The 24,100-nt window shown below is 37.7% G+C and overlaps 1 long non-coding RNA gene across 1 annotated transcript in view; it reads left to right on the top strand.

Annotated features, from left to right (window-relative positions):
- Positions 1 to 21,711, top strand: part of LOC134677937 (uncharacterized) — a 351,049-nt gene extending 329,338 nt beyond the window's left edge. The window contains exon 2 of the long non-coding RNA XR_010100127.1: positions 21,610 to 21,711. This is a non-coding gene — a long non-coding RNA (uncharacterized LOC134677937). The remainder of the gene's footprint in view (positions 1 to 21,609) is intronic.
- Positions 21,712 to 24,100: the final 2,389 nt, after the last annotated feature.

Here is a 24,100-nt window from a genome sequence, read left to right as displayed (position 1 = left end):
AGCCTGGTGACAGACTGTTGCGTTTGCTGTTGCTATAACAACAAATAAAAAGTACGGAACACTCAGTGGGCGAGTCCTACTCGCACTTGTCCGGTTTTTATCAATTGTATTTTGGTTGAATTAAAAAAAAATTAAAAAGTAAGTACTTCTTTAAAAAAATATTTAAGGTTTGACGAAAACAATTTAAATTATGGGCTTAACTTAACCTTTTTACTTTTGCTAAATAATTAACCGACAAATACTCCTTAATCGGACTACAATGTCTATAATTAGACCCCCATACAAACATTTCCGTCAAAAGTCAGTCAAAGACCAGATTCTCACGACCTTGGCGTTAGATCAGATCTGACATCAGATAAGAACTGCGGACGATGGCATGTACGTTATGTAATGCTTAATATACGGTTTAAGTTGTATTTGTTATGCTAAATGAACAATATTTGCACTAAAATAAATATTTAAGCACATAAAAGATTAGTCCCCGATTCGACAGCTTCTTAGTTATTTCGTCGCTACAGGGACCCACTGAATAACAGTTCGTCGGACGGTATCGGCCTGCCAGTTGTTCGGAACTGTCAAAATTTTGTTCTAACTGACAGGCCGATACCGTCCGGCGGACTGTTAATCAGGATGACTCACGTGACCGGGCTGTGGCCAGACAGGAGCTTCCGTGGCATCGTTTCCATGGAAAGCATCACGTGGTCGCCTGTCATGTCATAGAAAAGTAAGCGCCAGAATCTAGCCCGGACGCGGCCCGGTCTAACGTGTGTCATCGTCATCCTTTAACACTTTGGTCGCTTTGATGATATCTGATGGCAACTGTGCTAATACGAGTATATAGGTACTTAGGTACGAGTATATATGATACAAGTGCGGAAAAGAGGAAATTAGAAACGAGTGGCGATAAATTAAAACACGACCGAAGGGAGTGTTTTAAATCGGCACGAATTACAACAACGTTTTACAGTACATATGGCCCTTTAAACTTTTGACATACGCACGAAAAGTGCTATTTCACGCACTAGTGCCATATGTAGGTACCGTAAAACGGGGTGAGTAGGTTTCCCGGGGAGAGGTGGGTTATGAATGGGGAGAGAAGGTTTGAGAGTGGGGTGAGAAGCGATTTTAAGGCTACTGCTACAAAAATAATGTATTCCAATTTAAAATGAAGCTATAGTAATACGCATAATAAAAAAAAAATCGATCCAACAATCTTCCAAAATCACCTTTGTATGAAAAACCCTGTCACCCCAAATACGAGGCACTACGGGGTGAGGTGGGTTTTCCTCTTTATCGTCAAAGTTATGAAATGGAACTACCGTAAATAAAATACAAACTAAAATACAAACGTCCGAACCACTTATTATATACACCGTTCAGTTTTCACATGTAAAAATAAAATTTTATCGAGGTTTGAAAGTCAAATTTCAGCCAACTCACCCCATTTTACGGTACGGTAAAAATATTTCCTTTCCATTCCGTAGTTGGGTAATAAAATGTAGGAAGGTTCGATAACTTAAGTGAGTAGAGTCATTCCTCATTAAGAGCCTGATTAGTGATTACCACGAGTAATTAATTAGAGCATGCGAGCCCAGGAAGCCAATTTCTTTCTTTGTAACCGTTGATTACCCATTAAATTGTAATTATTAGTAGACAATGGTCAATCTGTTTCATAATGTAATCGGTGGCTTCGCGGTAAGACGATAGGTTTAGAATTCAATGTTTACATTCATTCATTTCATTCATTAGGTATTTACTGTACCCCTAGTGTTTAATTTAATTCGTTAGTAGGTATACCTATATCGAGTACATATCTACTTGCTATTGTAATTTAACTTATTTAACAATCAACCTCTTTTAATACAATATATATATATATATATATATATTAGTGGACCTACTAAACGAAATTAGTAACTAGGTTAAATCTAAAATAGGCCCCTGAGGCATTGTACCGAGGATGCTGGCGGCATTTCCGCGCTGTATCGCAATGCTGATACGTTGTGCGAGGTAGCCGCTAGATCTTCGGTCACCACTTACGTCAACCAGACGCTTCGCGATTTCTGCGAACAACTTATGCGCGCTGGGACCCCAGGGACCTAGAGCAGCGGTCGGCAACCTTTTAGCAGCCAAGGGCCACATAGTAGTTAACGGAGGTGACGCAGGCCGTACTTTGTTAATATTTATGACTTTATGAGACATTATCGTTTGTCACTGTTACATACAAAATAGCCAAGGCGGCACTCGGGCCGCAAGTGACAGGTTCACGAGCCGCAGGTTGCCGACCGCTGACCTAGAGTATCAACTATAATGGTGTTTAGAATATTTTGTTGTTATTGCATTTCATTCTGCACAGGTCGTTAGCAGTTTGGTTTACCAAAAGATAACATTGCCATTCATCGTCAGGTATAGACCGACATAATACTTACATTGGATGGAACGTGATCCGGAATGAAAATTTCGCATTTAGTGAAGTTTAATGTAAGCCCAATTTTCGAAAATTTATCTATAATACATTGTAAGTCTTGTAAGACGGTTAGTGCGTCTCCACCAAGGGAGCCGTCATCTAAGTACCATAAATTGAATTTAGAATTTAGACTAGAGATAATGGGGTGAATGACCAAACTGAAAATTGCGGGTCCAAGCGGGTCTCCCTGTTGGCAGCCCATACTTGATAAAATAATGTCATTTCCAAAAAGTAATTTAGATGGTGCTCCGTAGCATTGCCAAAGGTATTTGTAAAGTTCGGGTAGTTCTTTTTTGACTTCTGCTAACAGAGCACCGCGGTCGACCGAATTAAATGCATTTTTGACATCAATTTTAACAAACACTTCGTAATCCGGACGATTAAGGAATGTACGCGCAGCGTGCACTGCTGCCTCACAACCACCCTTTACGCCGAAACCTAGTTGTCGAGGTTTAAAGATCCTTGTTAGCCTTTGGTTGAATTGTCTGCAGCATAGTTTGGAGGCTAAGCGTCTGAGGGTGCACCCGACCGCAATCGGGCGGGTACCGCCGTCCTTCTTGGCCAACGCCACCAGGTTCGCGCCGTATAACAGAGGCACAATGTCTGTGTTTACGCGGCCTGAAAGCATCAGGTTGATTAACGCTGTTATTTCTCTGAGTAGGGCCGATCTCGCATCGCCTAGCGTCATCGCAGTCAGGTCTTTTAAATGCTGAGAAGACAAGCCATCCATCCCGCCGGCGGACCCGTTGGGGAACGAAGCTATGGCCTGACTCACGGCATCTTCAGTGACAGTGACAGAGGGATCATCGACGGAGGGAGGATCTGGCAGTTTTGAAGAAATGGGAGGCTCTGGGTGTTTTTCTTTTAAGGCGGCGTAGGTAGCAGCCGAGTGCGCAGCCAAGTCGTCGCTAGAAAATAAAAGCCGGGCAGCACCACTCACATTCCCATCTGAGAGTTTATTTTCTATAGATTTTATTTTCGTATGAAGTGAATTATGAGTTGAGCGAGCATTATGAGAATTTTTAGGGATCTCTGGTAGATCGGATAAAAAAGACGTGTTGGTTTTAATTTGGGAGGTGAGTGATACCTTTTTTGATTTTTCAGCGTGTAAAACTGTGAATGGAAACGTGAGTAGACGCTCCCATGCTTTAACAGAATTTTCCGCGACAACTTTGGCCACACACTCGGTGAGGCAGCGTGCGACGGTGAAACGGGCACCACGGGGTATTCTTTTCACAATTGGAATGTTGGCCTTCAACAGCCCTAGCCTGTCCGCAAGCGATATTTCAGCTGGCGACGGTGTCGCTGTAGGGCCCCCGGCGGAGGAAGACCCTGCAGGTTGCGAAGCGCTAGGAATCGGGGGGTCGATAGCCACACGGGTGCCATGCCGGTAAGCCGTATGGATAGCGAGACCTCGCCGACCTTTGTATTGCTTTCCGTCTGAGCAAACAGGGCAATGCAGCAACTCCGGCGGGTTTAGGCACGGTTGCGAAGGCATAAACACTATAAATATAAAATATAAAATAAACAGCTATTATTATAAAATATGAACAGCATTGAGTACCTACAAATAAAATCGTAAAAAAAGGAATCGTAAAAATGTTTATGGTTATAAATATAGACCGACCGCTTACTGTTATGCCACTGATACCGTCCCGCGGACTGTTAATCAGTGGGCCCCTTAAGGGTAGCGGGAAACGCGCGAGCGGGAGGCGTACGGCGCTCGCACGTTCCCCGCTACCCTTAACGGCCCCCCCACATCTGGCGTCTTTCGAGCGTCGGCGTCTACAAATCTATGGCCGCTGCTCGACGCAACGTCGACGCAACTGCGCAGCGACGTCATTTTCCATAGCGCTGACCAGACGCCGACGCTCGAAAGACGCTAGATGTGGGGGGGGGGGGGGGGGCTATAGTCTCTCAAATGGATCCCGACATTTTAAAACCATCCGACTAGGTATATACCTAATCCAATTACCATGAAATGTTGACTAAGTATTTCAGTAATCTTCAATATTGATTTAGTTCTAAACTCAATATTGGAGTCACACCTAGCTAATATGGTACGCTTGCATTCAAATTTTTAACATTGTTATAGGCACATATACAGTAGAAGGCCGCCACCTACGAGTTCAAATATATTGTAAATAGGCCTTACAAAATATAGAAAATCGAATGATGCCATCTACAGATGTAGTGCATAATTGTTTTCCATCGTATTTTCTCGGAAACGTTCGTATTTGTCATGCTACTTCAGTCAACCTCAGTACTTTTTCTACCGAGACTGACTGAAATAGCAAGATCGTACGTTTCCGTGAAAATACGATGGAAAATAATTGTTATGCACTACAACTGTACAGTCGCCATCAGATATATCTGAGCGGATAAGGCGCTCACAGATATCTGAACACGCCTCTATTGTCAAGGCGTTAGAGTGCGTGTGGGGTCATCCATTAATTACGTCACACAAATTTCTAGGTTTTTTGACCCCTCCCCCCCCTCCTTGTCACATTTGGTCACATTTGGCAAACCCCTCCCCCCTAGCGTGACGTCACATTTTTTCTACGAAATCGCCAAATCGAATTAAGTAAGTACCTAAGTATTATTAATATTTTATCAAAATACTTTTGACGATATAAATATTAGTAATTTTATAACCCAAAACTGCTTACGAAAGAAAATTAAACGAATAAAAACGATTATCGTTTTAAAAACTTGTTATTTAAATGTACAGCGAATAAAATAATTTCAATAAATTTTCGGTTACTGATGAAGTTAAAGTGACGTCACAAAGTTTGTGTCTCCCCCCTCCCCCATGTCACAATATGTCACATTTTCTTGACCCCCTCCCTCCCCCTAAACGTGTGACGTAATTAATGGATCCCCTGCTCAGATATTGTGAACACCTTGGCCGCTCCGATATACTGGCGACTGTACATAGCTTAAAAGCTGGTATTAAGTGTTTTCATTCAGTTTTAAACTGTCATTTTAGTATCAGAAATATAATAAAACATTACCTACATTTAATACACTCGACGCTATGAAACGGATAACTCGATTTTGACAAAACATGTCTAATGGCTCATCTACACGATGGGCCAACGCCGGCCACTCCAGGGGACGCATTTATGCGTTAGAGGAAGCAAGGATATTGCTATCTCATTCTACCGCATGGCTGCGTCCCTTGGAGTGGCTGGCGTTGGCCCATCGTGTAGAGGAGTCATAAGAACCAGCGCTAGTAAATCTGCTTTTTTTAAAACCGCACGCACGCATGCGTCCACACACGCATGCATGCGTCCACGCACGCACGCACGCACACCCTTCTTTTGAGTCGTGGGTTAAAACCAAGGTTTAGCCACTGTATAAATTGATTGAATAACAAAATCTAAATTACGTTATAATTGCTAATATTAATCTAAAATCACTAGGGTCGTCCGAAGGTGAGATGACGCAAAATGCATTTGAGTCAGAAGGCGACGGTTGCGTCACATGTGACGCACGGGAAAGCCTTACGGACTGACTGCGAGGTCGCCGGTTCGATTCTGCGTATGGTCATTAACAAAGTTATCTCGATATTAGTTAGTCAGCATAATTGTGAAATAAGAATGTTATGTTCCTGGTTTCGTAAATAAACCGAAAAATGGTGCAAATGAATCATCCTTTAAGGATGACTCACTTTAGACCGGGCCAGGCCCGGACCGGAGCTTCCGGTGCTTACTTTTCTATAACAGATATCCGGGGATCACGTGATGCTTTCAATAGAAAACGAAACACCGGAAGCCCCGGCCCGGATTCGGCCCGGTCTAACTCATGATAATTTATATTTTTGTGTTCAGTGGTTGCAATTTATAAATTGTATGTTGATGTTATATTGTCATTAGACGCAAAATTTATTTTTTATAGTTTATTGAATTTGTTATCTTTGACAAGAGAGAATCATACTTTCTATGTCTTGCACTGGTGCTAGCACCCAAAGGAAAAGAGTATGGTTTTCCTGGTTCTTGCTGACTAGCAAATTGGTTTGACCAACTATAGTATTATATGTAGTTTTCTTTTGTGATAATAACCTAAGCGAAGGGACTCGCTTAAAGAGGATGGCCTTATTGGAACTACCTACCTGTTGTATAATTGGGTAGGTACGCGTATATCGTCTGAAACAGATGTCATTTTTGATTATTGATTTTTTTTGTTTCATTTGTTTTAACTTATTTAATTGTATGTTGATGTTGTGTTGTCATTAGAAGCAAAGTTCAATGATTAGACTTGTGTTGAATTTGTTATCGTCGATTTCTAAAAATAGTATTTTGCGTTGTGATAGCATTCTAAGCGAAGGGACTCGCTTTTAAAGAGGATGGCCGAAGCTGTTAGGTTCCGACATCGCGTCCATAGTTAATTTTAGTATTATGCTTTATCTTTATATCAAATAGTAAGTAAATGTGAACGCGCCTTATTAGTGGGACCCCTTTTAAAAAAAGTGTGTTTTTATAGCACTTCGCTTTTAAAGAGGATGGCCGAAGCTGTTAGGTTCCGACATCGCGTCCATAGTTAATTTTAGTATTATGCTTTATCTTTATATCAAATAGTAAGTAAATGTGAACGCGCCTTATTAGTGGGACCCCTTTTAAAAAAAGTGTGTTTTTATAGCACTTAGTGACTTTTTCTTACGTTTCATATGCTTTGTTTCCCATTGTTTGTAAATGGTAAAATCACGTGACCGCGCGGAACACACTGACGCAGGTCCGTCCTCTATAAGCGCTGCCGCGCGACTGAAGAGGGCGTAAGTGCGTTCGCGAGTGATGGCGCTTGCGGATTTAGTAGGTATTGAAACATAGAAATTATTTTAATGATGTTACCGAGACAAAGTGATCCAAAACATCTAGATTATCTTATTACCTATACATTTATGTAAAAAACAAGTCAGAAAAGTTTGTATTGTAGCTCTGGTTTTGATTTATTGTTAAAAAAAGGCGTAACTTTGGAATTTTTTTCTATCGAGCAAAGTTTATCTAATCATGTTTTTGAGATCCAAAACGTATCTGCCAGATCCTTAAGTATAAGATATATTTTTTTCACAATTTTAAAACATTGCTTCTTATATTTCCGATGGATTCAAAAAACTAGTTCGCTTAGCTCCTACGGAAAAAGCACGCCTTAATACAAAACAAAATATTTTTTCGTTACCAGGCATAGATGAAATATAGGATAAAACAAATCTGGGGCCAAAATCGACATGTACAACTGTCAGATTTCGCATCCACGTCAAATCAACAGTTGATTTTATTGCATACTGAGTGTTGATTCCATCAACGGTGGATAATATCATTTGGTACAGCCAAAACTCAACTCTAAACAAAGGGTGGTTCGGTTTGGTTTGCTTGTCACCCTAACTCTGGATTGTTAATGTCAAATTTTGACATTGTACGTATTCGAGAACTTATGATTTTTCCCACATCAACGGGAGATCAACACGATACGTCAAACGTCGCTTGTCGAATAGGGGTCCAGTTTCACTTACAAACACATCATTGGGTGAATCAACTTTTAGAACACTTGATTTTGTATCCCTAGACTCCTTAGCAAAGAAAAATCGATTTTTCTAAAACCATGTGGATTTTTGTACTTTTTGACAAGAAGCTGAGTGAGGACCTTTTGGCACAAATATTTATGTTCTAAATGAATTTTAGTTTTGTGTTATTTTTTTGTGCTAATAAACATTTCTTATTCTTACTTTTAATACTAACCTTTGTGCCCTTTCTGTGTTAAGCATCGCTGGTAATCGTTTCCGAAAACTGAATAACATTTTGTATGTAAGTATGTCAATCGCTTGAACTAATTGTTTAAGCCTTTCTCTCTTTCCAGATTTGCACATATTTATGCAAGCGTGACTAATGCCTACGTGACTCGGGGTATTTTTAGTATTTAGTAATATACCTATATTTGGTCAAGCAAATCTTGTCAGTAGAATAAGTTTTTGGCAAAAATTCCATTTTTGATACAAGCTTTTATCGCTGACTGTACTGTTCTTTCCACAGACAACTAATACTCATCGAGACCATTCTAACAACCCCAAACACAATTAGGTTTCGTTGTTTTAGGGTTCCGTACCCAAAGGGTAAAACGGGACCCTATTACTAAGACTTCGCTGTCCGTCCGTCCGTCCGTCTGTCACCAGGCTGTATCTCACGAACCGTGATAGCTAGACAGTTGAAATTTTCACAGATGATGTATTTCTGTTGCCGCTATAACAACAAATATTAAAAACAGAATAAAATAAAGATTTAAATGGGGCTCCCATACAACAAACGTGATTTTTGACCAAAGTTAAGCAACGTCGGGAGGGGTCAGTACTTGGATGGGTGACCGTTTTCTTTTTGCTTTTTTTTTTTTGCATTATGGTACGGAACCCTTCGTGCGCGAGTCCGACTCGCACTTGCCCGGTTTATCATAACCATAATATTGCATTGTCACCCGACTTACATATGTATGCAAATTTTCAGCTTCATTGGAAGTCGGAAAATGGGTCAAATTTAGCTTGCAAGATTTGACCCGTACAAACATAGTTACATATTTACATAGGTACATTGCAAGTTAAATAAAAGCTTGTAAAAAGGCGCGAATTTCAAATTTTCTATAAGACGATATCCCTTCGTCCTACACTTTTCATATGTGCCGCCTTTTTCTACTGACAAGATCTGCTTGGCCAACTTTATTTAGCTTAAAGGGGCCCACTGATTAACAGTCCGCCGGACGGTATCGGCCTGTCAGTTAGAACTAAATTTTGACAGTTCCGAACAACTGACAGGCCAATACCGCCTGAATCCATCCTTGGGTCCTAAGGACCAATCCTGCCAAAGGAAATTTCTTGTTCATGCAACGCCGTATGTTAGCTCCAGCACCATTCGCTATTAGTGTTCCGTACAAAACTTTGTTCACGGAACACTTATGGCATCACTTCGGTCTTGCAAATCAGTTAAATGCGTTTTTTTTAAATGGATAATAAAATTGGGCATACAGTCATTTAGAAGTATATTGAACCCAGTCCAGACGGGACAATTTTTCGTTAATCTGATTATATTATATCCGATCAAATCAGGCCGTGCGGACGCAAAGCCAATTTGGCTCGCCGATTTCGACAGATAGGTACTACCGATAAAATGAAGGTGCAGACGCAAGAATATGCTAGTATTTTTAATTTTGTTTGGGGACAGATTTTTATGTAGAGGGCTCAAATATCACCAATAAATCTAAAATTGGTGATTAAATTGGAAATCGACGCCAATTTCATTACTGATCCCGTCGGACTCCACTTTAGTTATAAGGTAGGTATAATGTAATACAGTGATTATTAAAAATATAGTATTCCTTGACCTGAACTATTATAATAAATGTACTCATTTTATTAAAATAATTTAGTACTCATTATATAATAAATATGCGAATTAGAAATGCTAAACGTAAAATTATGTGTGCTGCAGCTGTTTCATTGCACCAGGTTTACATATTTTTATGAGTTTTGATTTGACGATGTTTTTACAATAACTTGTCCAAACTGTGAACATCACTACACCTTATTAAAACAAAGTACCTATATGTATGTTCGCGATAAACTCAAAAACTACTGAACGGATTTCACCGGAGAGAACGGATGCGGTTTTCACCTATCAATAGAGAATTCTTGAGGAAGCTTTAGGCGTATAATTTTTAAGGATTTGTGTAACCCGTGGGGCAGGTAGCTAGTGAATTAAAAAAACTATTATGTTCAGAACGTATAATGTTTGCATTAAATGATAGAACACAAATAACAAAAGTTCACCCGAATCATGCCAAGGTTAATATAAACAATAAAGAATGGCGACTTCTGTAATAATGTTAATAAATAAGGATTTGATACAGTTACGCAAAATGGCGGCCAAATGTCAAATTCGTTATGATCCAATAATGTCCTGGCTGTTTATAGAAACGGCCCAATTCTAACAATAGTAACAATGCCTACTTCAGAACGTCAACTTTGACACTGACATATCATATCGCTGTGATATCTTATAAACATTGTTCGAATTGGGCCGATAGTGAAGTAGTTGAAATTTTCACAAATGATGTATTTCTGTTGCCGCTATAACAACACATACTAAAAAGTACGGAACCCTCGGTGGGCGAGTCGGTTTGTTGTTTGGTTGGTTGGTTGGTTGGTTGGTTGGTTGGTGGGTGGGTTTCATGGACGTGTGACGTATTCAATACATCGTCAGTAGAGCCTACACCGCAATTAGATGCGTCAGTCAATTTCTCTGTCCTTACCTTGTACAGTCAGCAGCAGAAGTTGCTAAGCGGGCCAGGTGCTCAAAATGATCTCAACGCGACTTTATTGTTAAGAGAATAAGAGCGTGCTAAGGTAATTTTGAACACCTCGCCCGCTTAGCAACTTCTGCTGCTGACTGTACCTATCAAACGAAACCGCACTGAAAAAATGCCTTGGTTGATTTTACGAAATTTTTATTGGTTGATTTCAGTTTTGTAAAATTTAGTAGAATTATAGTTAATATCACAAAACCTGCAAGATTGAAGTTACGAAACATACTTGGGTTGCCGTCTTAAACAAGTACTTTTGTAAATTTCAGCTACACGATATCTAAAACTTACCAAACTATAGGAGTAAACTTTACAAAACTTCTAGTTTAGTAAATAATACAAAATCTGTTTGTACATTTTGCACACAAAATACGTAATACTTACCGAACTAATTACGTAATATTTACAAAACTGTAAGTTTAGTAAATAATACTAAATTTCTTTGTAGATATTAGCAAACACAAATGTTAAACTTACCAAACTGTATAAGTAAAACTTACAAACTATTACTTTAGTAAATAATACTAAATTTCTTTGTAGATATTAGCAAACACAAATGTTAAACTTACCAAACTGTATAAGTAAAACTTACAAACTATTACTTTAGTAAATAATACTAAATCTCTTTGAGAATTTTAGCTAACCAGTTTGGTAAACTTACCAAACTGTATAAGTGAAACTTACAAAACTATTATTTTAGTAAAAAATACCAAATCTCCTTGAGAATTTTAGCAAACCAGTTTGGTAAACTTACCAAACTGTATAAGTGAAACTTACAAAACTATTACTTTAGTAAAAAATACCAAATCTCCTTGAGAATTTTAGCAAACCAGTTTGGTAAACTTACCAAACTGTATAAGTGAAAATTACAAAACTATTACTTTAGTAAAAAATACCAAATCTCTTTGAGAATTTTAGGAAAACAGTTTGGTAAACTTACCAAACTGTATAAGTAAACCTTACAAAACTATTACTTTAGTAAATAATACTAAATCTCCTTGAGAATTTTAGCAAACCAGTTTGGTAAACTTACCAAACTGTATAAGTAAAACTTACAAAACTATTACTTTAGTAAAAAATACCAAATCTCTTTGAGAATTTTAGCAAAACAGTTTGGTAAACTTACCAAACTGTATAAGTAAACCTTACAAAACTATTACTTTAGTAAATAATACTAAATCTCCTTGAGAATTTTAGCAAATCAGTTAGGTAAACTTACCAAACTGTATAAGTAAAACTTACAAAACTATTACTTTAGTAAATAATACTAAATCCCCTTGGCAATTTTAGCAAACCAGTTTGGTAAACTTACCAAACTGTATAAGTAAAACTTACAAAACTATTACTTTAGTAAATAACCAGATTTATAATTAACTTTCCCGCGTTAATATCTCTTTAAATATTGTTCCTAGCGAAAAATTTAACGGAATCTTTCTTGTAGGCAATTTTATGCAGATTACTTATCTAATAGAACATTTTTGGCTATGAGCCACCGTTTACGAAAAACTAAAAACAGGGACCTTTAAAGTCAAATATCTTCCGGTCAAGAATTCGATCAAACAACTGGCAAATTCGGATTCAGCGGGGTCTAATTAGGTTAAAAAAAACAACGGGTTGCACTCCGGGAGTGCCGACAGAAGTGAAAACTCAATAACTAGTCCAAAATGTTTGCAGCACTACCTATGTATAATTGACCCATCCTCCTTTCTATTGAAAAACTTTAGTTCCGAAATTGCTGGCCAGTGAACTTAAATTTGTAGCGTTAATTGTTTAAAATTCGAATAGAAATTGTAAAGTTACCTTGCAGACCTCGCATCTAAATATATTTGGTCATGATATTTTGAGTTTTATTCACCAGTAATAGAGTTCCCTTTTATTAGCGATTTCATCAAGATGAGACTTTATTGAATTATTGAATTATATTGGAGTGATATAAAGTTGAATGTAACTGTGAGATTTTCGTATTTCAGCCCGTACAAGATTAGAAAATTGAGCTTTATTGCTTAATATAAAAGTCCAGTTTTAAATAATTGACCTGATTATGATACGTTATGACTAAAGTTCTTTGGTGAATAACATTGTCCGTCACACATGACATAAGTCACGCAAGCGCCCTGCGCCGCCTAGATGAAACAGCAGGCTCAGGCATACATTTTCGCCGTGCGGTAGAAAGAGACTAGACGCCTTACGCGTTACGCGTTACGCTGTCCCGAGTTTATCATTTTTTCCCCACCTCAAAAAGTGCTTAGCGCCGCTAAAGAAGTTTTCACTTCAAAAACCCGGTTGCCAAAAAGTAACCACTCAACCGTCCGGCCCGCGAGACTGTTTTCCTGTCAACCGTCCGGGTTTTTTTAGCGACGCACGCCCCGCGCAGCGCATTCACAACTTTCTACAAAAATTATGACTACACTGCCATCTACATTTTTTTAGAGCTAACTACTTTATTAGGCTACGTTGTCCCATCAAGAGAATTAGGAAATAATGCCGAAATATTCCGTTAGATGGCTCTGAAATCAATTCTTTCTTCCACCCCTTTGGATAGTAAGGTTCCCGCGGACGGTTAAGAGCATATTTTTAGGGTTCCGTACCCAAAGGGTAAAACGGGACCCTATTACTAAGACTTCGCTGTCCGTCCGTCTGTCACCAGGCTGTATCTCACAAACCGTGATAGCTAGACAGTTGAAATTTTCACAGATGATGTATTTCTGTTGCCGCTATAACAACAAATACTAAAAACAGAATAAAATAAAGATTTAAATGGGGCTCCCATACAACAAACGTGATTTTTGACCAAAGTTAAGCAACGTCGGGAGTGGTCAGTACTTGGATGGGTGACCGTTTTTATTGCTTTTTTTTTTTTTATATGGTACGGAACCCTTCGTGCGCGAGTCCGACTCGCACTTGCCCGATTTTTTTTCGGATACTATGCTATCGTCGGACGGTCAAGTTGATTAGCCAGTCGAAGTCGAATTTTACAAAAAATAAGACCAGTCTATATGGGAGCCCCACTGAAATCTTTATTTTATTCTGTTTTTAGTATTTGTTGTTATAGCGGCAACAGAAATACATCATCTGTGAAAATTTCAACTGTCTAGCTATCACGGTTCGTGAGATACAGCCTGGTGACAGACGGACGGACGGACGGACAGCGGAGTCTTAGTAATAGGGTCCCGTTTTACCCTTTGGGAACGGAACCCTAAAAACGATGACAAAGAGGGGGCGACATACGATAACATAGTCGCGCATAACGGACGCAACTATCGCAAAGCAAAACGCAGCTCTAAAACTGTTTTATTCGTTTTCCAATGAGCAGGGACAGATATAGGTTATCGGCTAACGAAAGAGCGAGATAGAGATAAAAACGAAACGAAACGGATTGAGCTTTGTTCAGGTAAACGCTAGCGCGCGCTTTTTACCAGGCATATTCAAAAACTTCAATGTTCGTTAGACAAATAAGTGCTTTATTTTATAAGCATTAGAGTTTAAATTAAGGAATCTTTTAATGCGTAAAATTAAAGGAAGTAGCGTCAGTTGAATAACGTTAAAAATGATTCACGACGCTTAACGAACACTCGCTAGCATCACGAATTGAGGGCCATTTTATGTGTGACCTATCGATTTATCTTTATAAAGTACTGAAGTTAGGGGTCAAGTTATATTAGACATTTGTGAGACGATGCAGATTAGGTTTTTATGAAATGTGAATTGCGTGTTGTACGTTTTATTTGTTAGTTCAATGCGATTTCGTTTCGTTTCGTTCGACACACACAGGGAATCCAGTTATTTTAGAAACTGTTTTTGAAAACCCATCAGTTTGTCACTGACATAAACGCCGTCGAGAACGTAATTTACTTTCTAATCTTTCTATACATCTCACTCGCACTCGCATATTTGTGCAAACGGGATGTATAGAAATTAAATTACGTTCTCGACGGCGTTTATGTCAGTGACAAACTGATGGTAACCCTACAGTTACGTGATTAAAAAAACGGTTACGTTTCGTTTCACGGAAAAACTCGAAACGACCCAGCTCTAAAGCATACATAGGGACAGACAGACAGAGGGAAGCGACTTCGTTTTATACTATGTAGTGATAAACCATAGACTTGTAAATTTGTCTATACCTTAACCCTTTTCTTGGCAACGTAACACCCGTGATACGTGAGGTAAAAAAATCTAACAACTTCATTTTACTACTTAATAAGTTATTCCATATGTTAATCTACCCTCCTATATTTAAACAAAAAATAATGCACACTAATGTCAGTGTCAATTATGTAATTAGGAATCGTCAACATGGCGCCACCGAAACAATACATGTCGTTACGTCCCGTATGTGTACCACTTATTTCTTAGATTTCATTTCAATATATTTTCGCATATTTTGCGTTTAATGTCATTTATTATCTATCATTGTGTAAAGATTTAAAAGTTAATTTTAAAACTTTGAACACATAAAAATTTCACGTCCAACGTTGTCGTCAAAATAGATTTACATAAATAAGTTTTTGGCAAAAATTTCATTTTTGGTACAAGCTTTTATCGCTGACTATACTTTTTTTACGACAGACAACTAATACTCATCGAGACAATTCTAAAAACCCCTAACACAATTAGGTTGCGTTGTTTCATCACAGAGTTCCTATGGCCACCTCCTGTCTCCATCATCAGATCAGCTCGATGGTACCATAATATTGCATTGTCATCCGATTTATACATGCATGCAAAATTTCAGCTCAATCGGAAACCGGAAAGTGGATCAAATTTAAATTGCAAGATTTGATTACAGACCGACAGACAGACAGACAACGGTCAGGTGAAACTAAATAAAAGCTTTTAATTATTTTTATTTTTGATTGTTTTTACATTTTAAAGGTTTGGCGAAAACGTGTAGTAATAAAATATTTAACCTTTATATTTTTATTAGTTATTTCGATCTTTGAAGCTATTTAAGTATTGTTTTATCATTATATGCCTATCAGGCCTACGCTGCTAATACGCCGCAGACCGTTCCGCGGAAAAAAATGTTTATGGCGAAATATGCCCTTCTACAATCGTTTTGTCTTTCAAAATATTTATTAGTTTAGCTTTACATTTGCACGTAAGGACTTTTTGTTATGTTTGTTGGAGTTTCACGATGTGAAAATTTTAATGCCTGGTGATTAGGCAATAGACGATTTTCGTGTATTTTGAAGATTTAATGGCCACCTGGTACCTTAAATTGCCTTATACTCGTAGTAGTGATAAACGATGATTTCTGTTAACTAAGATGTAGTATTATTTATATCGAAAACCACATTTGTTTTCTACAAAATACATAACTACTTCATCGAGGACATTGCATTGTATCAAATATGATACATACGTTTTTAAGAAACTGAAAAGCTATGGATTTTTTTCCGTATTTTTTAGTTGCTGAGTAAGCCTAAAAGGTGACAAAAAACTAAGAAAAAAACAGCATTGAAGATATTTTGTCCTTGCCAAGAAAAGGGTTAAGTAATATAGTTGAAAATGGCCAAAACCGACACAGTGGCCACAACCGGGGCATCCTGCCCTACCCTCTTTCCTTGGTAGCTCTAATATTAAGCGCTTAAATTTGTAACGGGCCCTCTTATTAAATTTCCATTAATTGTACGAAATTTTGGCATGAAGGTGAAGATAAATTGTTACCGAATTACGGCCGAGTCTTTATTATTAATATTAGAAAGCTTGAATGATGGTCTAGACTAGACAAAAAGCTTAAAATAGAATAAGCATACCTACCCAGCTGGCCGTGTAAATTGCTTTTCGGTGAAGAAAAACATCGTAAGGAAACCGGACCTAATACCGATAAGGCCTAGTTTCCCCTGTGAGTTGGAAGGTCAGATAGCAGTCGCTTTCGTAATAAGTATTTATTTATTTATACCTAATATATACCTAATAGACAAACTCGAAGAAGCTATTAAAAGAGCATTTGGAATATTTGGATTCTATATATGTGTAGGTATTTACTGGAAATTGTAACTGTATAATGTGTATTGCGCAATTAGGTACCTACTTACCAAAGTAGACTATTAAAATTAACCCAAAATGTTTTGTAAATTATACAAATTTGACTTTGGTAATGCGTTGGCCGCGAGTGAATGAGTGAGATGGCGAGATATGTTAACAAGCGTGCGCACACGGGACAATACTCACGCTCATTCCCGATTCCCGCCCCGCCCAGCAGTGTTGCCAGTGCTAGGTATCTACACCGCTTATTATTATCCCGCAATACTGCAGATAAAGTAGTGTAAAGTGAAAATATTAACTACTACTAGAGTCAGGCCACAGAAAGTCGGTAGCGCTAGATGAAAAGTAGTTTTTAGAAATCAGTATGTGACAAACTGGTGACAAACCACAACCACAGAAAATGGATTAAATAGTCTTGATACTTGTGAAATTTATTTACCGTCTATGAAAAATGTAAGCTGTGCATTATGGTTAAATAAATTTAATTCCAACAATAAATGTCACTAATAATATGTATACTTACATCTACTAATGTTGATAAATAATATTGGGAGAATGTGACATTTGGCATGTGACATGTGACTCGCCAAATGTGTACAATCGCTTGCTCGATAGTATTAGAAAAGCAGCTACCACCGCGGGCTTTAAGAATAAATTAAAAATGTTATATATTATAGTATATTATAGTTAGGAAGAGTTCTTTAACCTACCTATTCTAATATAAGTCAAAGTGATGCGAACATGTATTTAATAAATTTATGTATAAATTATGTATAATACCAAAAATGGTAAATAGGTACAGAGGGCCTACCGCAAACGCCGAAGTTGGCAAATTGCGGGCATCTTTCTCTTTTAATCCCATTAAGGCGTAATTATATTGATAGAGAAATTGCCCGCAATTTGCGAACTTCGATTTTCGGAAAAACGAAATAAACCATTAAAACAATAAACATACATTCAAAATAAATTTAAGCTTTAACTAGTAGGTACCCATGCCGTAAGCATACGCATGGAGATTATGGGTTCGAGCTCGAAACACAGCTCGTACCAATGAGTTTCTCGAAATGTTAGAGGAAGTTCATAAGATAAGTATGCCTACACCTATTAGGTGTGTTCAATTTGCTGTGAAACCTTAATCTAACTAAACCAATATTATATTATCTACATATGGTGCAAGTATTAAGATGTTTCATTCCACTTACCCGTCATCAACTACAAATTTTGTAAACATTGTCGTTTTTGAGCTTGAATCGCTGCGTGCTGATTTTTTACTAGTGTAAAATTATTCGTCATGCGGGAAAATAACTCCTGCACGCCGGTTTTGTAAGGTTTCACCATGTTTTTCCCGTTCATCACAAAACACAACGAATATTTAAACGATTTTGCAAAGCTCATTTGGTCTGACCCTAAAGTGATTTTTTTCTGGTGAAGTCGTGCAATTTGGGGCTACCCTGGCAACATTGGCGGCGCTGGCGCAGACGCGCAGACGCCAGTCAGCGACAAGTCGACAACGGCCATTTTGCATCCCCATTGCGTACGATCGAGTTCTGTCGTATTACTGTCCGTATTTTGTCTGTAATAATCTTTTAAAGTAAAAGAGGAGTGTTTTACTGTGCGTGAAAATGGCATCTGAAGAAGATGAAGACAGCCTAAGTTTAGGACTCCAGTATTTGGAAGAATGGGGTTTATCGAAAAGCACCATCAATAATTTTGCTGGTAAGTCTTGCCTATATTGCATCATTATACCGTATTTACCTAATTATTTATTAAGAGTGATCAATGTATTGTAGGTACCTATTTCAATTCTCTTTTTTATAATGCAGGGTCCTTTTTTGAGTTTAATTTTACTTGATTTTACTTAGTCTCAAATGTACAAATTCTGGATTAAACTTGTCATGCCCGAGATGTCATGACTTCATGACGATCATGTTTCTTCACTGCATAAAGCTTATTTTCCTATAGTATTATAATTTTGTATAGCGGAATCATAAGAGTTTTGTCCACAAGAATTTGCCATGCAAAAAGTGATTTGTCACACCAACCGCCAACCGCTAGTCTATTTGGCCGCCATTTTGTGCGTCTTTTGGGGTTTACAAAACAGGAAATTTAATTCTACGAAACTCAACTTAAGAAAGTCCTACACTATTTATCTAAGTAAGTACCTAACTAAAATGGCTTCGCTTGTTTTATCTTTCAGATAATGGCATAAGTTTTAAACTTATGGAAAAAATTCAGGATCCCGAGCTGAAAGAGTTGATTCCAAATGTAAAGGAGAGAATATTATTCAAGACTGGGCTCGAGAAACTACATCAAATAATCCATGTAAGTAAAGTAAACCTACTCGAGTGTTATTTTGCAGTGTTGAAATGATTTGCATAGAGGCATTCTATAAAGAGGCCTGTGTGTTATAAAAAAACCTGCTAAGGACGAGTCCGACTCGCGCATTGGGGGTTCCCTGTTGCCAAGTCAATGAAATATACTTGTATTATCAGGTTCATATGTATAAGTACGATCCCAAAGGTTCAAAAATTTCTGAGCAACCTTATGCAACTACTTTATTAAGGCGTGTTGACATATTTTTGGGCACTTTGTCCGTGCATGTATTTCTAACGACTGTACTGTATGTATGTCAGGCCGCATAGTTACAGATAAGGCACCATGTGAGAAGCTGTGTTTGCATATATCTGACACTGACACCTGGCACACTGTGTCACTTTGTATGGATGGAAACACAGGTTCGCATATCTCTGGTGGATGCTCACCCTTACTCGGATTTTTGATCTTATAAGTTTAACAGTCATGTATTTTTGTGTATCTCGCTGTGGCATCATAGCACCCAAGCGAGTGAACAGATTTGTCTGATTTTTTAAATTGAATGTACCTACCGGAGACGGTTGTCAGCTATGTTTAGTGGAAGTAAGAGCAGTCATCTCCATGATATTCAGCGTTCATTGAAACTAGTGACAGGATTTTAGTCAGTATTGAAGCTAAGAATTTCAAATTTTGGTTTCTATTCGTTTTAGTATCATCAAAGAGAATAGATAGTATAGAGGGGTCCTGTCATAGTAAATTTTGTAGTCACAGTAAATTTACTGCCATCTATCAACACCCGACTAAAACTCAAAATGAAAATGTATAAAATTATCAAAAAGATTTATATTTATGTATATGGAGAAATGATTTTATTATTTTTATATCATTTTGACCCATGTTCATTCACTGATATCTATGTGTTAAAATTGTTAAATATGGAACGGTGTCGTCACGCCATCTAGCCGAGCATAGGCTAAAGGTGTGTGCGCCATCTATCCGAGAAGGACTTTTTCTTGATTTCCGAGGCACGTTTTTTTCTTAGACTTTATTCATCTTATACGAAGTTACATATGTCGTTGGTATCATTTTCTCACCACAGAATAAATAATAGTACTAAGTACAGAAGAATCACTCTCTAACATAACGCGTCTGTTATGATCAGCACAGATATGGCCGCTAGGTAGCGACAGCGCCACGCGCGGCTTATGGCAAACCCCAAAATTGGGGCCGAACGGATGTACTTTTAGCTACCTGTAGCAAAGCGACGAAATCGCGGAGTGAGACACGCCTGACACCACTCACTACTTAAATGAGGGTCTCATGATGACCAGCTACTTGTGTTGAGGATGGGAATGGTCATAGAGAAGCTGAAAACGTACACTCGTCTATTCTTAGGGTTCCGTACCAAAAAGGTACAAAAAGAACTCTTATGCCTCAGAGTGTAGTACCTGGCGCAGTATATTATTAGGTCTAACTCGTACTTGCCCATTTGTTTTTGCAGGACACTGCATCTGAAGATACAGATTCAATTAATGGTGATTTGATGGTGCCAAGCTTGTCATCAAGTTCAAGTACCTCTGAAGTAAGCGACCGTTGCGTAGAGAAATCTCCTGTAAGTTTTTATGCTTTTTAATTTAAGTCTACTATATGTTTATCTCTTCTTCCTTTTTAATCTTTTTTTTTATTTCAATATTAGGTACAAATTGATTTGAAACAAATCCTAACAACAACTAATTGTGGTGAACTGTGTCTTGCATCTGCATCTGCAAACAAGCCCCTAGATAATGCATTAAGGAACCAACTAGTTCGAACCGTAGTAGAATATTACATCAAACGTTACAATAAAATGACCAGTCAAGACTTTGATGTATTGTCCGATCAAATAGTAATGCTGTTTCCCTCGGAATGCAAGGTTTTTACTTTTTTTTGTTGGTAGAAGTACAGTAGATTATTATTATTAGTAGTACGTAGCAAAGTAAAAGTAAAATTTTGTGACACACTCTGGGAATGGAGAGGGCGCTTAACCACGTCCGGTCGACCACAATCAACCGGCTATGGAGGATTTGATGCTATAGGTATACTGTAGACTTTGAAACTCTTTGCTATAATGTTTATATTTAGGGCAAATTCTTTAGGTGAAAGGCCAATTTTTCTTTGACACTGGTATTAGGGTGTCCCTTATATTGCGATTTTGAGAAATTAATAACGCATACCCCCAAAATGTATTTTTATTTATTTAATCGTATGGCATGCTTTTACATAATAGACATTGATTTTATTTTATGGTACAAAGTAGGTAAGTCAAGTCAAATATCAACATTTAGACAGTTAGACAGTAGACTAAGCATATATTTTTTTACCCAAAATTCTCAACAAAAATATCAGGCCATTCGTGTAACTCTAACAGTTAGAGTTAGTTTTTAGGTTTGCAACGAGATTTTTTTTTCATAATAGTGGGTAGTGACCCTGCCTATGAAGCCGATGCATGGCCCCAGGTTCAAATCCTGGTAAGGGCATTTATTCGTGTGATGAGCACAGATATTTGTTCCTGAGTCATGGGTGTTTTCTGTGTATTAAAGTATTTATAAATATTTATACAGGGTGACCTTAGCCATTGGACAAACCCTGAAATCCCACGTAGGGTTACTTCTCAGAAATGCTCTAACGGTAATATTTTTTTAATTAGAACAAAAGATAAAAAAATAAATTATCAAACAAAAGTTATTGAAAGTTGTTATAAGCCAGAATCTTATTGATGTCATAAATAAAAAAGATAATCAAAACGGTCGAAGAAGGTTTCATACTATTTATTACAACACATACAGGTTGCTCCAAAGTAACAAAATCGTAATTTGTTAATTTTTTCGTTACCGCTACACCGATTGTTATGATACTTTGTATACTGGTTCTAAATACCCTAATGCAGTGGTTCCTAACCTGGGGGTATTTACCCCCCTGGGGGTAAACCTGGTATTTTGCGGGGGTAATAAGCTAACCTAATATAACAATACACCGAACGTACACGATTTATTTTATATTACCATTGGGAGGAGGGGTAAAATCAGGTTCCCTAGTTAGTCATAGGGGTGACCGGACTGAAAAGGTTAGGAACCACTGCCCTAATGCATATGTACATTTCGGCTTTGTCCAATGGCTAGGGACACCCTGTATATTATATACAGTGTGGAAAGATAAGTCGGGCCCTGGAGGGAAACTACCTTAAATTCTTAAGCTGGCTCATTTTACTTAAAGGAGACATTCCTTTATTATTATAAAGAAACAAAACTGCATTCAAAGATTTTTCTTGTTTTCTTCAATTTGGCTTGTCTAAAAAAATCTTGAGTACTAAATATTAGATTTTATGGATATTTTGTATGACAGACGAGTGTAAGACCTAATATATCTTAGAGAAATGTTATCATTAACATTAACTGTATCGATTAGTAGAATAAAATTGCGAGTATTTATTTTTTGGATATTTTAGTCGGTTCGAGTCCCGGGCGAGGCAAGCGAGTTTTAGAAAATCTTTGAATGAAGTAGTAGTAGTAGAAGTCGTCGTTGTCGTATTAGGAGTAGTAGTAGTTGTAGTCGTAATAGTAGTAATCATTTTTTTTAGTACTACGGTGGCAAATAGGGTTGCCAACTTTTTTTTGGTGGAATATAGTATTTTCCAGAATAAGGCATCAAAAATATAGTACATTTCAAAAAAATATAGTACTTTTAGATAAAATACTAAACATGAGTGTAATATACGTTTAATCGGAAATATAGTATTTTAGCGTATTATATATTTTTCCAAAAGTATATAGTACAGAGAGCCAAAATATAGTACAATACTATATAATATAGTACGGTTGGCAACCCTAGTGGCAAAGAAAAGCATACGGCCTGCCTTATGGTTAACAGAAACCGTAGCCTTTGGACTCTTGCGACTCCAGAAGAATCACGAGCGCTCTGCCTGCTTTTATTGATTTGAGGATTCTGTGTTGAGAGCTAGAGACAAATACAGGTCCCTCACTCTTAACACAACGCATTCTCTGGACCTCTGGCGACCGTACTCACCACCAGGAACACAGCACCACATACCTGCAGAGCAAGCTTTATTTGTTGCACCAAAAACTACCTAGGTAACAACAGGCGGTCTTATCTCTAAAAAGTGAATCTCTTATCAGTGTTGCTAACCCGCGACTTTTCAAATTTGCCGCCGTTTGCTATTGACAAGATTTGCTTGGCCCAGTATATATACTTATTTAATTTAGACATTGTAACAATCGACGTAACGTAAACTGTTAAAATTACAGGAGACATATTACATCCCCAGTCGGAAAGTTGGAGAAAAAACTTATATTCCCGCACAAGCGAAACTACCTACTCGCTACCGTAATCAGCTAAGAGTATTAAGGAAAAGTGGAGTAGTAACACGAGTACCCACCAGTGGCACCAGTTCGGATAATAACGAAGATACCATTCCAGGTAGGCGTGACGTGTGTATTCATAGAGGTTCGATGTCATGGGCATACGAGTCGACGTTAAAGATATGTTTACACTTTTGCACCTTATTACAAAGGATTAAGGAGGAGGTAAACTGTATCTTTGACGTCTACTGTACATAACTAAAATTACATTCTTCTATCACCTTATTTGTTGTGTATTGTATTATTTGTTGATCATGTGGGTAATGTGTATATTTGTTTATAATCAGGATCCAGTACTGATATTTCATCAGAAGAGGCCGAAGAACACAAGTTATGGTTGAAATTTAACAAAGAACCATGGGTAGACATTTTGGATAAATGGAACCAGACCAGAAAATACAGAGCGGCATTTATCGCTGAAGAAAAAAATACAATACAGGATATTCTTACAGAATGGCCTAGCCTTAAGGCGAGTCTAGGATATAAATTGGTATGCTTTTTGTATTATATTTGGATTCATCGGTATTCAGAATATGACCATTTCAGTTTTTTTTTAAGTATATACCAGGTG

This window comes from Cydia fagiglandana, chromosome 27 (genome assembly GCF_963556715.1).
Source record: "Cydia fagiglandana chromosome 27, ilCydFagi1.1, whole genome shotgun sequence".
NCBI lineage: Eukaryota > Metazoa > Arthropoda > Insecta > Lepidoptera > Tortricidae > Cydia > Cydia fagiglandana.
Note: the sequence above shows the minus strand (reverse complement) of the source record. Positions and strands in the feature narration are given on the sequence as shown.